The sequence below is a fragment of the Lissotriton vulgaris genome, chromosome 5, assembly GCF_964263255.1.
Source record: "Lissotriton vulgaris chromosome 5, aLisVul1.2, whole genome shotgun sequence".
Classification (NCBI taxonomy): Eukaryota; Metazoa; Chordata; class Amphibia; order Caudata; family Salamandridae; genus Lissotriton; species Lissotriton vulgaris.
In genome coordinates this window covers 205,875,951-205,888,612 of record NC_141693.1, presented here as the reverse complement: position 1 = coordinate 205,888,612, position 12,662 = coordinate 205,875,951, and the positions used below count along the sequence as shown (strand labels likewise).

The 12,662-nt window shown below is 45.1% G+C and overlaps 1 protein-coding gene across 2 annotated transcripts in view; it reads right to left on the bottom strand.

The window, feature by feature from the left end:
* Nucleotides 1-12,662, bottom strand: part of TRAF2 (TNF receptor associated factor 2) — a 500,022-nt gene that overhangs the window by 372,313 nt on the left and 115,047 nt on the right. The gene's annotated exons all lie outside the window — the stretch shown is intronic.

Here is a 12,662-nt window from a genome sequence, read left to right as displayed (position 1 = left end):
TCTCCTGATTCCAGGTGAGTATTTCACAATTCGTTACTCGGATGATTTTAAAGGAATATTTCAGAGTTTCAAAACTTCACACTTAGAAGATTTTTTGAGTCAAACCAGTCAATGTTATCCTATAGCAGGAAAGTGAGTTATCGGTTTCCAGGTGAGTACTCGACTGGTGAAGTTAAGGTTCTGGGCATCGACTCTGGGATCCCCCAGGGTCAGGTAGGTACAATTGGTACACCCTCAGCGACACAGGGGCAGCTGGGTGCAGAGGTCGTTAGGCCCAATGTTATCCAATAAGAGGTAGGGGGCTAGCAGGCCACGCAGCTGTGGGAGCTGGGCTCCTGGTCACTTGCTCAGGGCAAATGGGGAAGCAGGTTAGGACACAGGGTCCATGGCCAGAGGCACTCAGGCGGCTGGGTGCAGGGTGCTTTTGAGCCGTCGGGAGATCAATGTTATTCAATGCGAAAGGTAAAATGGGAAAGGTAAAAAGGGAACCAAGGCTGCAGGCTCAGGGACGGTGATTCTTCAGGTGTGACCAGCACTCCGAGAGGTAAGATGGGATCTTGGAGCAGAGGTAGGTACCCCAATAAGGGTGGGGGATGGCTGGCACAGTTTCTTCTGGCCTGGGAGACGATTGCCACAGATGCCTGGGTTTTGCAGACATTTCAGGAGTGCCACATAGAATCTTAGGGTTCCCCCCAGCAAGCTTCCCGCTCAAGACCCATCTGTTTTTCATCCTACAACACAACGCTCATAAATAAAGAGGTTTTTGCCCTCCTGCAAAAGGGCGCCATCTGCCAGTCAGTAGTGCATCCCAATGGTTTTCCCAGTAACCTTTTTCTGGATGACAAGACCGACAGGGATCGCAGACCTGTGATCAATGTCCGAGAATTCAATGAGTGGCTGATGTATCGCCATTTTAAAGGGGAGGGCCTTCGTCTACTCAGGGATGTGCTGCAATTGGATGGTGCATTGGACCTAAAAGATGCATACCTAGCATGGACGGTCTTTCCCTCTCATCACCATTTTCTGCAGGGTCTGCAGTGCTCGCAGACTTTCGAGTTAATCGCCCTTCCTTTTGGCCTGTAGTCAGCACACTGGTGCTTCATAAAGGTCCTCAAGGCTGCAGTGGAATCTCTTGGAGCACAGGGAATTTGTCTTATAGTCTACCTAAACAACATGTTTATCCTGGCCCAATGCCCTGAGAAACTGATGCCGAACCTTCAGGTGGTGATAATCCTGTTGCAAGGCCTGGGTTTCATCATCAACGGAAAGAAGTCTCTGCTACCCCGCCCTAAAGATCGTTATTATATATGGGGTAACCCGAAGAGAGTCCTAGGACCTGGGTATCAAGTGTTGCAGATATGGTGGTCCTAGACATAGAATTCCACACACACTTATTCCAAAAATATTTAGCTCAGTTATTTTTCCATATGCGAAATTAATTCCTAAAGTGAAAAAACACAAAAACACAATAGCCCAAAAATACACAGGTGTCCAATATACACACACAAAAAGGTTTGTTTGTACGTTTTAAAAGTAGAGGAGAGAACTCTACTGTTTATTCTTAATAAAAATCTCCTCATAAGACAGTACACAAATATACAATATCTACAGTTTGGATCAGAAGGGGTTACCGAAAGAGAGTAAAGTGCATAGAGTGAGAAGTTTTTGTGCTCGTGTAGAGGAAAGAAAGGACCAGGCGGTCAGGGGATATTGAATAGTATGGTGGTTGTAGAATCCGTTGGTTTCGATTCTGGACAGAGCCTGCCCTCAAAAGTTAGTTTGCAAAGAAAATGTTATTGTCTTTACAGCGATCACTTCGCTCAGGAGGTTTTTGGTCTTCAGAAAGGGTGAGTGGGCAGGGGCATAGGAGATGCAGGCTCACTGTGTGGAAAGAATGTCGACGTTTCGACCCAAGGATAAGAAGGGCAGTTTGTATCCTCATAGGCGGGTCTTCATCAGGACGGGAAGGTGAAGGGAAGGAGCGTAGTTACATTGCGTTCATGTAACCCCAGAAGTGTAGGCGGACACCCTGTTAGTGGTGCGCCTATTTGCCAACTGGTCAATTCGGTAAGAAAGAGCCGTTCAAACGTGCTCTCGAGTACCTCGCTCTTTCGGCGAAAGATGATAGGTTGAATATCCAGTGAAGCAGTATACACGCTGTGTCTCCTCCGTAGAACTGCGCAGCCTATCAATGGGGCTCTGTCTGTAGGCGACTGCAGACAGAGCCCCATTGATAGGCCTTCCCTTCACCTTCCCGTCCTGATGAAGACCCGCCTATGAGGATACAAACTGCCCTTCTTATCCTTGGGTCGAAACGTCGACATTCTTTCCACACAGTGAGCCTGCATCTCCTATGCCCCTGCCCACTCACCCTTTCTGAAGACCAAAAACCTCCTGAGCGAAGTGATCGCTGTAAAGACAATAACATTTTCTTTGCAAACTAACTTTTGAGGGCAGGCTCTGTCCAGAATCGAAACCAACGGATTCTACAACCACCATACTATTCAATATCCCCTGACCGCCTGGTCCTTTCTTTCCTCTACACGAGCACAAAAACTTCTCACTCTATGCACTTTACTCTCTTTCGGTAACCCCTTCTGTTCCAAACTGTAGATATTGTATATTTGTGTACTGTCTTATGAGGAGATTTTTATTAAGAATAAACAGTAGAGTTCTCTCCTCTACTTTTAAAACGTACAAACAAACCTTTTTGTGTGTGTATATTGGACACCTGTGTATTTTTGGGCTATTGTGTTTTTGTGTTTTTTCACTTTAGGAATTAATTTCGCATATGGAAAAATAACTGAGCTAAATATTTTTGGAATAAGTGTGTGTGGAATTCTATGTCTAGGACCACCATATCTGCAACACCCCGCCCTAAAGAGCAACCTTCCTGTGGTTCGTCATATACTCCACATCCGCATCCCTGAGTCTTCCGTCTGGGAAGATGGCGAAGATAAGGCACAAGTGCCATCAATCGCTAGCCAACCCCGCATATCACTCAGACAGTTTGCCTGCTTCGAAGGACTCCTCTCTTCATCAATTCAGGCAATTCAGGCGATTTTTCCAGGCCCTCCTCACTATCAGGCACTACAGCACCTCAAGGCACCACACCTGAGAAAGAGCCTACCTACTCACAGTCGATTCCGCTGTCAGACGAAGCCAGAGAGAAAACAGAATGGTACCTTACCCACATGGAGGCCTGGAACAGCAAGTAAATCTTCGGTTCCACTCCCAATCTAGTGATAGAATTGGACGCCAGCAGGTCAGGCTGGGGCCCAAGGTGTGGGGATTTCTCCACCGGAGGAAGCTGGTCACCCCTAGAGAAAAACGTACATATAAATTGTTTGGAGCTCCTGGCAGGGTAGTTCGCTATTCAGTGCTGGACGAAGGACAGGATTTAGTCTTCGGTCCTATTAAAGATGGACAATGTCTCCGCTGTGATAGGGAGGAGGATCTGCGGATTAAGCGGAAAGGAGCAGAGCGGAGCTTTGCAGCGTCTGATTCTCTAGCGGAGTTGGAATTGGGAAATGGCTCCAAAAGGTAGAGGTGCAAAAGCGTGCAGCGGTCACGGCATCCTCTGTGACTCCGGGGGATTTGTCCATCGGGGATGGCACTCCTAAGGTCATCCTAAACTCAAAAAATGCGAACAGAGTGACACACGCTCGTTGTGACAGCGGGGGAGCAGATACGCGGAGACCTGGGGCACAGGTTGTGGACTCGGCGAGCGCAGCTGGGGATATCGACCCTGGCGCTTCAGGATCAGCGAATGGTTTGCGGCAAGAACCCAGGAATGGGCAACAAGAAATTCCCAAATAAGATCGTATAGTGCCTGCTATCTTTAAAAAAAAGAGGTATTTAGTGGCAAGGCTGTGGGGGCCCAAGCCAATCAAGTAAATTCACCTCAGAATCGTCCTTCGACAGTTAATGGCTCCATGGGCAATAATGTCCCTGTTCTACAGAGGGCAGGGAGCGGTGACACAGAGGACGCAACAGCTAGTACTACTCTAAGCAATATGGGGGGCCATCAATTGCAGGTACCGCTTTATTTGAGGGGCTAGCTATGGCTAATAATGGCCCTATTGTGTAGGAAAAGCTGAGTGATGCGGACTCTGCTTGGTCTGGTGGAAAATTCTATTCAATGTCGGACCTCTCGATTGTCTCGGAGAATGTCTCAGAGAATGGAAATGATAATGATAACGATAATGATAACTTGAGTGCAATCGGAGACTGGGGGGACGAAATAGACTCACATTTAGGGGAGGATGATTCCTGTTTGGAGCATTCAACAAAACAAGAGACTGTGAGGAAATTGCAAGAACACGGAGATCATGTGAGGACAATACCTCTGGTCCAGCCTACTTGGGACAGTACACCTAGCATACAATCTGCCCTGTCAGAATCTGATGTTGGTAACCCCGGTGAGGTCTGTGGTGAGGTAACGCTGAACACAATTTATAATATTATACTGGCCCACAGGGAGGAGACAAAGGCAGAAGGCCTACGTACACAGGGGGTAGTGCGTAAATTACAAAACACGGTTCGTCGCATTGCAAAGTCCTGTGCTGAAATAACTACGAGGGTCGATGAGATGGAAGAACGTATTTCCGGAGTGGACGACTCATTGGCAAAACAACAGTCAGTCATTACTGATCTATAAAAGAAGAGAGTGGACATTGACTGGAAGATCACTGATATCGAAAATAGATCAAGAGGCAATAATCTCCGTATTCTGGGGGTGCCTGAAAAGCGGGAGGGGGAGGATGAGAGACAATTTGTTGTGGAAATGTTTAAGGAGGCCTTCCCTGACCTAAAAGACTGAAACTGGGAGACGGAGGTTATCAGGGCACATGGATTTCCCTTTGCAATACGTGCAAGAGCGGGTGGATCTGGCGGAAATGTGCAGCCTCGTGCGATTTTAATTTGTCTGAACAACTATCTGTTGCGCGAGGCATTATATGATCTTGCTCGGCCAGATAAGAGCTGGTCGGGCAAGGGTTGCGGATTTTTTGTGCGACCCGATTTTTGTCCTGCTACGGCCCAGCAAAGGTGGAGATTGCGGCAGTTAATGTCAGCTTTTCAGACTAAAGGAGGGCAGGCTTTTCTGCTAAATCCTGCCAAGTTAACAGTGATTCATAAGGGAAAAACTAAATTTTTCACATCAGAGATAGCTGCACAAGAATACCTGAAGATAATGTCAAATCAGTAAGCAACAGCATAAGCATGTTAGAATTTCTCTGTCGTCCAGTCAGTATGTTGGTTTTCTTTATTATTTCCTGCAGTATATTTCTAATATGCATACAATATTTGGATATACAGTGGTGTGTATCATTTATTTTAGTTCTATAGTATACCGTATGCTAGTTTCTATCAGGAGGGAATATGAAATGCAAGGTGCTATAATCAATATATATATAGTTAGTTGGCAATTGAAAAGGTGTAGGCACCAGAGACGAATTGTTCTGTGACGGGCTAGTCACGGTGAGTGTTGCTTGGGGGGGAGGCAGTCCACAAACACTCCCGATCACCGAGGACATGGTCTTTACGCCTCGTTTTGGGTGGGGGGGATGGTTGGGGAGTGTGTTGGGCTGTGTTGGGGCGGTGGGTGGGATGAGGGGTGGTAGGGGTTCGGAGAGAAAAAGAAAAATAATTCAGCAGTACACTTTCTTGATTTATGAGAAACAGGGGTCTATGGCACAGTGGCAAAATGTATGGTGTGTAGATGATGGATAAAGGTATTAGACTCGGCTCCTTGAACGTTAGGGGCTTGAACCATCTCAATAAAAGGCAGAGGGTGGCGAGTGAGCTGCGGATGCTTCAGTGTGACTTAATTTGTCTTCAAGAGACCCATATAGCATGGGCTAAGAGAGAAGTGTTAGCAGAGTTGGGCTATAAGGTTCTGACATGTACTGAACAATCAATTACATCAAGAGGGGTTGCAATCTTGGCGAAACTGATGAATATGGAAGATGGGCCATAGCTGAATGTATTTTTGGGACGTCAAATTTCACAATATGTTCCCTCTATGGCTCACATCTTGATGAGACATTAGTTCTAGAGTCACTTAATGTTGAGCTGGTGTTATGACCAACTCCACTTATAGTTTGTGGTGATTTTAATATACATCTAGTACCTAATGTGAATTACAGGTATACCGGCAGAAAACCAAAAGTATACAAGGCTCTTCAATCTTTTGTTGAAGCGCATGGCCTGGTCGATGTTTGGGCTACTTTGAGGGGAGAGGCTCCGGGGTACACCTTTTTTTCATGTCCACATCAAAAACTTGTGAGGCTGGATTATTTCTTTGCTCCGGCTCAGCTTTTGAAGGATGCCCAAATACAAGTGTATCCAACGGTTACCTCAGACCATGGCCCTTTTGTATTGACTCTGGCTGGGACTAGAATAGCATCTAAGCCACATGGCTTCTCTTTTGATAGGAAATTATTACTAGACGAAAAGTTTGTCGTTCATATGAATGAATGGATTAAATCTTTTTTCGGATTAATCGGGGTAGCACAGCTGCAGGATTTGTGTGGGATGCTTTTAAAGCTGCATTCAGGGGGGAAGCTCTTAGCTATGGTTTGTACAGGCAAAAACAACTCAGGAGTATTCTGCAGGTTTTTTATCAGGCGTTGAGGTATGCAGAAGAAAAGCTTATGCTGGCTATACATGATGGTTTAAATATTGGAGATTTTGCAACAGAAGTTGCTAGGTGCAAGGCCAAAGTAAACTTACACTGGAGCCAAGAAGCAGCTAAAAAACATCTAGTAAATCAGCAACTGAACCATGAATATGGGGAGGCAAGTGGTCGCTATTTGGCACAAAAGGTGAGAGCTAGGGAAGCGGCTCAGAGAATAAGCTCAATTTGTGATCCAAGGGGAAATCGGGTGGAAACAGAGTGGGATACTAGAGGTGTTTAAAGACTTTTATGAGACATTGTACACTGGAGTAGAGTACGATCAGCAAAAGTCTGAGTCTTTGTTACAGCGTTTCTGTGAGCGGAATTTTGATGATTCCGAGGCAGAGAAGTTGGAGGCCCTTATAACTAGGGGAGAATTAGAAAGAGCCATAAATGAGCTAGCATATGGGAAGGCTGCAGGTCCAGATAAAATACCGTTGGAGGTGTATAAAACTTTGTTTGATGTCCGGCAGGAGGATATGGTGGCGACATTTAGACAGGCTCAGACTGGCTCATCTCCAGCACCTTGGGATTAGGCCAGCATTTTCATATTTGGGAAAAAAGATAAGCCTCCTGAGATCCCGGCCTCATACCGCCCCATTTCTCTCTTGAACGCAGATGGTAAAATATATTCGAAAATCCTAGCGACTAGACTTGCGGAAGTTATAACACCACTGGTATCAATTCGTCAACACGGTTTTATTCCTAAGCGGGGAATGACGAATCATGTCAATAGAGTGATAACACTTTTGGACTATGCTAACTGTAGAGGGGAAGCGTATAGCCTTATTTTATTAGATGCGGAGAAGGCTTTTGACCGCGTTTCTTGGGGTTTTCTGTAGGCGGTGATGCGGCGACGTGGGTTTAAACAGCAATTTCTTTCAGCTGTACAAACATTATACCGCACACCAGTCGCTAGGATTTGTATAATGGGTCTCGAGTCCAAGCCGTTTTTAATCACACGCGGTACAAGGCAAGGATGTCCTTGTTCCCCATTACTGTTTTCTCTTTATAACGACCCTTTTTTAAAGATGTTAGAAGATAGCCCCAGGATAACTTCAGTCAGGCTGCAGCAAGATCAATTTTGTGTCCTCGTGTATGCCGATGACGTAGTAGTAGTAACAACTAATCCAGCAATGGCTAGGTCTGAAATACAGCAATTAGCGGTACAGTATGGGGCGGTATCGGGCTATAAACTGAACTCAACAAAGACACAAATCCTATGTACTAATATTCATGCATTTGCTGATCAAAGGGTAGTGCATGAGGTGGTTTATTTGGGGATAAGGATCTGGGTCTGTCAGAGGGCATTGGTTGAGTCTAATTGGGGGGTGGTTGGTATCGGAGACTCCGAAACAGTTGGATCGTTGTGAGTGCCTCCACTTGACTATGGTGGGAAGATGTAACGTTCTTAAAATGCTGATTCTGCCGAAATTACTATATTTTTTTTAGAGCAGTGCCTTTAGAGATCTCAAGAGTTAATCTCGCTCTGTTACAATCGATATGTGCCAGATTTGTATGGGCTCGGGGCAAAGCACGCAGAATGATGCGGTACATGGTGCTACCTGTGGGAACAAGGGGGCTGGGCTGTCCCAGATTTTATGTTATATTATTATGCATGTATGATGCAGCATATGAACATACTTTTGACTGGTGATGAACCAACTACTAGTGCTGAATCCCCTTCTATTTATTAAATGCTGTTAGGAGGTGATGCCAAAAATCGACTGTTTATTAATGTGGGTGGGAGCTACTACAAGCGCACTAGGTTCAAGGTGGTTATGGCTGCTTATAAAGTATGGACAGCGGTCAAAAAAAAGTATGGGGTGGAGAAGGTATCTTGGTATACGCCATTAACAACAACCATTCTTCTTCCTTGAGTGTTTTGGGACTGGACGGTGGGCAAATGGAGGGATAAAGGGGTGTGCACAGTCGGTGATTTATTTTTAGCAAATGACATGAAATCTTTCGATGAGTTAAGGGACCAATTTAATTTACCTTGGACTGATTTCAAATATTTATAAATTCGCGAATATTTTTTAAAAGCCCGATGGAATATTCAACTTAATCCTCTTGTTGAGGCAGCTAGGAAAGGTGCACGGAGTGGCACACTTTATACTTTAATGTTGGGAACATTGGATAACGATTTGGAAGCCCAAAATCAGAAATGGGATAATCGACTGGGGTGCCAGGGCATACAATGGGAGATTTCCATAGAGTTGTCGGGCGTTTATTTAGGTCTGCAAACCTCCACGCCCAACATTATAAGACTATTTTTAATCTTTATTACACACCCGCCAAAATATCTAAGTGGGGTTGTGTTAATGGGGGAAAGTGTTTTTGTTGCGGGACCGAAGCTGATGATATTATACATGTTTTCTACTCCTGTAGGCATTTAAGTACGTTTTTTGGACATATAGAGACATTTCTAGCTGAGATTTTAGTGCTCCTATACGATTATCTGCCACTCAAGTTTTGTTGAGGGTTGAAAAGGGACCGACAGCTGATATTTTACCCCTGCAGTCTGTATATTTGCTTTTTCTTGCTACTGCTGTTGCTAGGCTTTGTATTGCATCAATGTGGCTACAAAAGGACCCCCCATCTTTTGAGGTATGGAGGGCAAGATTTCTATCAATCTTTAATCTGGAATGTAGCCTTTATGCCGTGAAAGGCAGACGGAAAATGAAACTAGGACGGCAGATCTGGGGGCAGTTATGAATTATATGGAGATATAAAGATGCCGCTTGCAGGCTTCACTAGGTTTTCTTTATTGTTTGAACATCTGTATTTTCTGTGTGTCAGGCCCAGATGAGATTAGCCCTGTACATTATAGGTTATGAATATTTTGGGCTGATGTGTCACTTTAGATATGCAGTGCGGTTTCTTTCTTCCTTTGTTGTGATATATTTCTGGAGTGATACCATGCTATTTTTTTCTTTTGTATGTAAAAGATATGTCGTTAAGTGTACTCATGGATGTCAATAAAAACGTTAAAAAAAGTTAACGTTGAAGATGGGGAAGAGTGGCCTCGGGTTGCTTCTTTCCTAAGGGCTGCGACTGTTCAACATTGCCAGCATTATTGGTATTCTTTTGATTTTTTATCTCTTCAGCTGTTTTTTCAGCTTTTTCTTTGCCCTTCTAGTTAGGTGGGCTTCTGTCCTTGCTCCTGCTGCACCCTCAATGTTCACCTTAAGTGCTGCTCCTTCGTGTGAATTGAGGCTGTCAGGGTTTTCCTTGCTTCCCCTCCTACTTAGGAATGCTGGAGTGTTTGTGCTTCTTCGCCCTTCCCTGGAGTCCTTTGGTTCTGGGCTCATAACTAGGATGTGTTTTCTTTTAGAGGGTGGTGGGGGCTTATGTCCTGCTGTTAGCCTGAGGGATCTGGAAGTTGTTGTCGGTGGATCCCCCTTGCCCCTGGCTAGCGCTATTATGTTCCCCAGAACTACGGGCAGCACTGCCAAATTTTCTATGATGTCGATACAAGAAGTTGGGCAGGCTATCATAGCCTGGTTGTTATAGATTATTGTCTCCAGTTTCACCCTTGTATTGCCTGACTTGCTAGGCGCTGGGCTATTGATTGTTGAAGATCCATTTGGACCTCCATTTTTGTTCAGGGCCAGATCAGTGACCTAGCTATTGACTTTTGTGCTTCTCTGATGGCTTACAAGTCGAAGTCATCTTCATGATCTTCTTGACCTGTTGATTGCTAACTCCCCCATACCGCACGAGGATCATTTGCTTCTTCTTTCTTCCCAAAAGTTTTCGGGGCAAGATCCAGGGTCCTTTCGATTGTTCGTTCTAGTTTTTGTAAATAGGAGGCGTGAGGTCTTCCGTCTCTGGTGAGTCGAGATCACAACTGTTTGCCGGTTAGATGGTTGTAACTGATCTCGGGGAGGATGGCATTGCTTCTTTTGCCTAATTGTCCTTGGCCTTATCCTTATCCCATCGCCAGTGAATTAGAGCTTCAGTCGATAGAAGGGTGTTTGCCTCGGTACACGCTGAAGGGGGGCTGAACCTGTGCTTCCTTTTCCCGGTCCCAGTCTCTGGGGTGTGAATGAGTTCTACGCCCAAGGGTGGGCTTTCCATTGGAGGGGGGGGTGGGGTGGGGGGTGTCTGCCCACCCCTGGCTGGCCCCCAATCCTTGGAGTTTGAGCTCTGTCACCTCCTCTATCCCTTTCGGGGAACTGTCCAGGATTATTATTGGCCTTCCCGGTGCTTGAAAAAAATATTGGGTTATGAGCCCTTGATGGGGAGTATTAGCTGTTAGCTCCTGGTTGAGTAGCGGGCCGTACTTCTAATGACCTTTAGTTGGTTGGCCGGGTGAACGCACTCATGCACTAAACAAAAGAAATTAGCTAATTACCTATAACTCCAGTTCTCCGGCGCCGGTACCTTCCATACATACCTTGCCATGCTTAAATTATTCCACGTCGCCAGGCTGGGAATCCCCGGTGATCTTATATAGTAGTAAACAGTGGTAAAATGACAATAGGCCTCAACAACAGTGTTCGTTTAGTAGCACACCCACCTCATTTGAAGCAACCCTAACTTCAGATAGAAGTGCGAAGTCCCCTACTCCTCCCTCTAGAGGCCATCATACTTCAAACGTCATAGCACAAGAGTGAGAAAAGTACATAATAAATGTGTCTCCGACAGGGGAGGAGGGCGGGTTGCATGTGAAAATATGAAAGACACCAATGCTGGAGAACTGAAGTTCCCAGTAAGTAACTAATTTCTTATTCAGCATTCAACCTTTCATATATTCACATGCGTGAATTAGATTAGTAAGCAGTACATGACAATCATGACAAATATTGTGAAAGCGAGTCGATGCCTCCCCTTCATTGCAACGGATAGAACTGTCTGGCCCCACTGCCGAGTCAGCACCTGCTTTGACATAATGCAGAAGTGGTTTGCGAACTTGAGCCTGCTCTTCTAATTGGCTGCACTGCAGATGTCTTGCAAAGGCACACCAGCATAGAGTTCTGTAGCCATAGCTGTGCTTCATATTTTGCAAATATCTTTTTGTTGGCTTCAGGACTTTGAGCACTTTACCACTGCTAACCAGGGCTAAATTGCATGTGCTCTCTCCCCTAAACATGGTTTGATTGAAGTATCCACAATTTGCGCATTTAATTTACTTATAAGTCCCTACGAAAGTGCACTACATCTCACAGGGCCTGCAAATTCAATTCTACCAGTGGGATTGCAGCACTGCTTGTGCCACCCACTCATGTAGCCCTTAAACCGATACATTTCGGGACATGGAGACCCTTCCTCAGGGGACGCTGTAAGTGAAACATTGTAAAAAAATCATTACACATTCCTGTCTCTCATCATATTTACATCGTTTGTATACATATATATACAGGGTAATAGGCCAACTTAAAAAGTTCTGAGACTCTCCTCTGTCGGCATACAGCATTCAAAGTGTTTACGATTGTGGCTCAGTGTCCCATGTCTGCCAGTAAGTGTATAAATTCAATAAAAAGCTACGAGGAGGAACAGTGCTCAAACCGAATCAAAAACAGTGAAACGTGTCTCTAAAACGCTAGATGTACTTCTGTGTAATGGTGTTTACAATGCTTCCAAAAAAACATGCAAATGAAGTGACAAAGTGCAGAGACGAAACACGTCCAGTGCGCAAGCTGAAAAGGTGCTTAGTAATCAAGCTTCCAAGTGATGCACATGCCGTAAGTCAGACCAAAAATCTGTTTGACTCTCACATAGGTGACCTTAATGAAACGTAACATACGACAACGGCTGACCTTAGTAAACACTCGCAGTTGGATAAACCCCAAAAGTCTGCGCGAATGATCTGTAAACAATAAATGACTGTGAGGCATCACGAAGAATGCAGACTATACCTGCTCTTGAACTGTCTACAAATGTAACATACCTTAATCCGTATGAATATCACTGTTCGGATCTGCAATGAAAATAGTGGCCAAAAGGTTACCTACTGCTCCGTGAATCTATGTGCCGA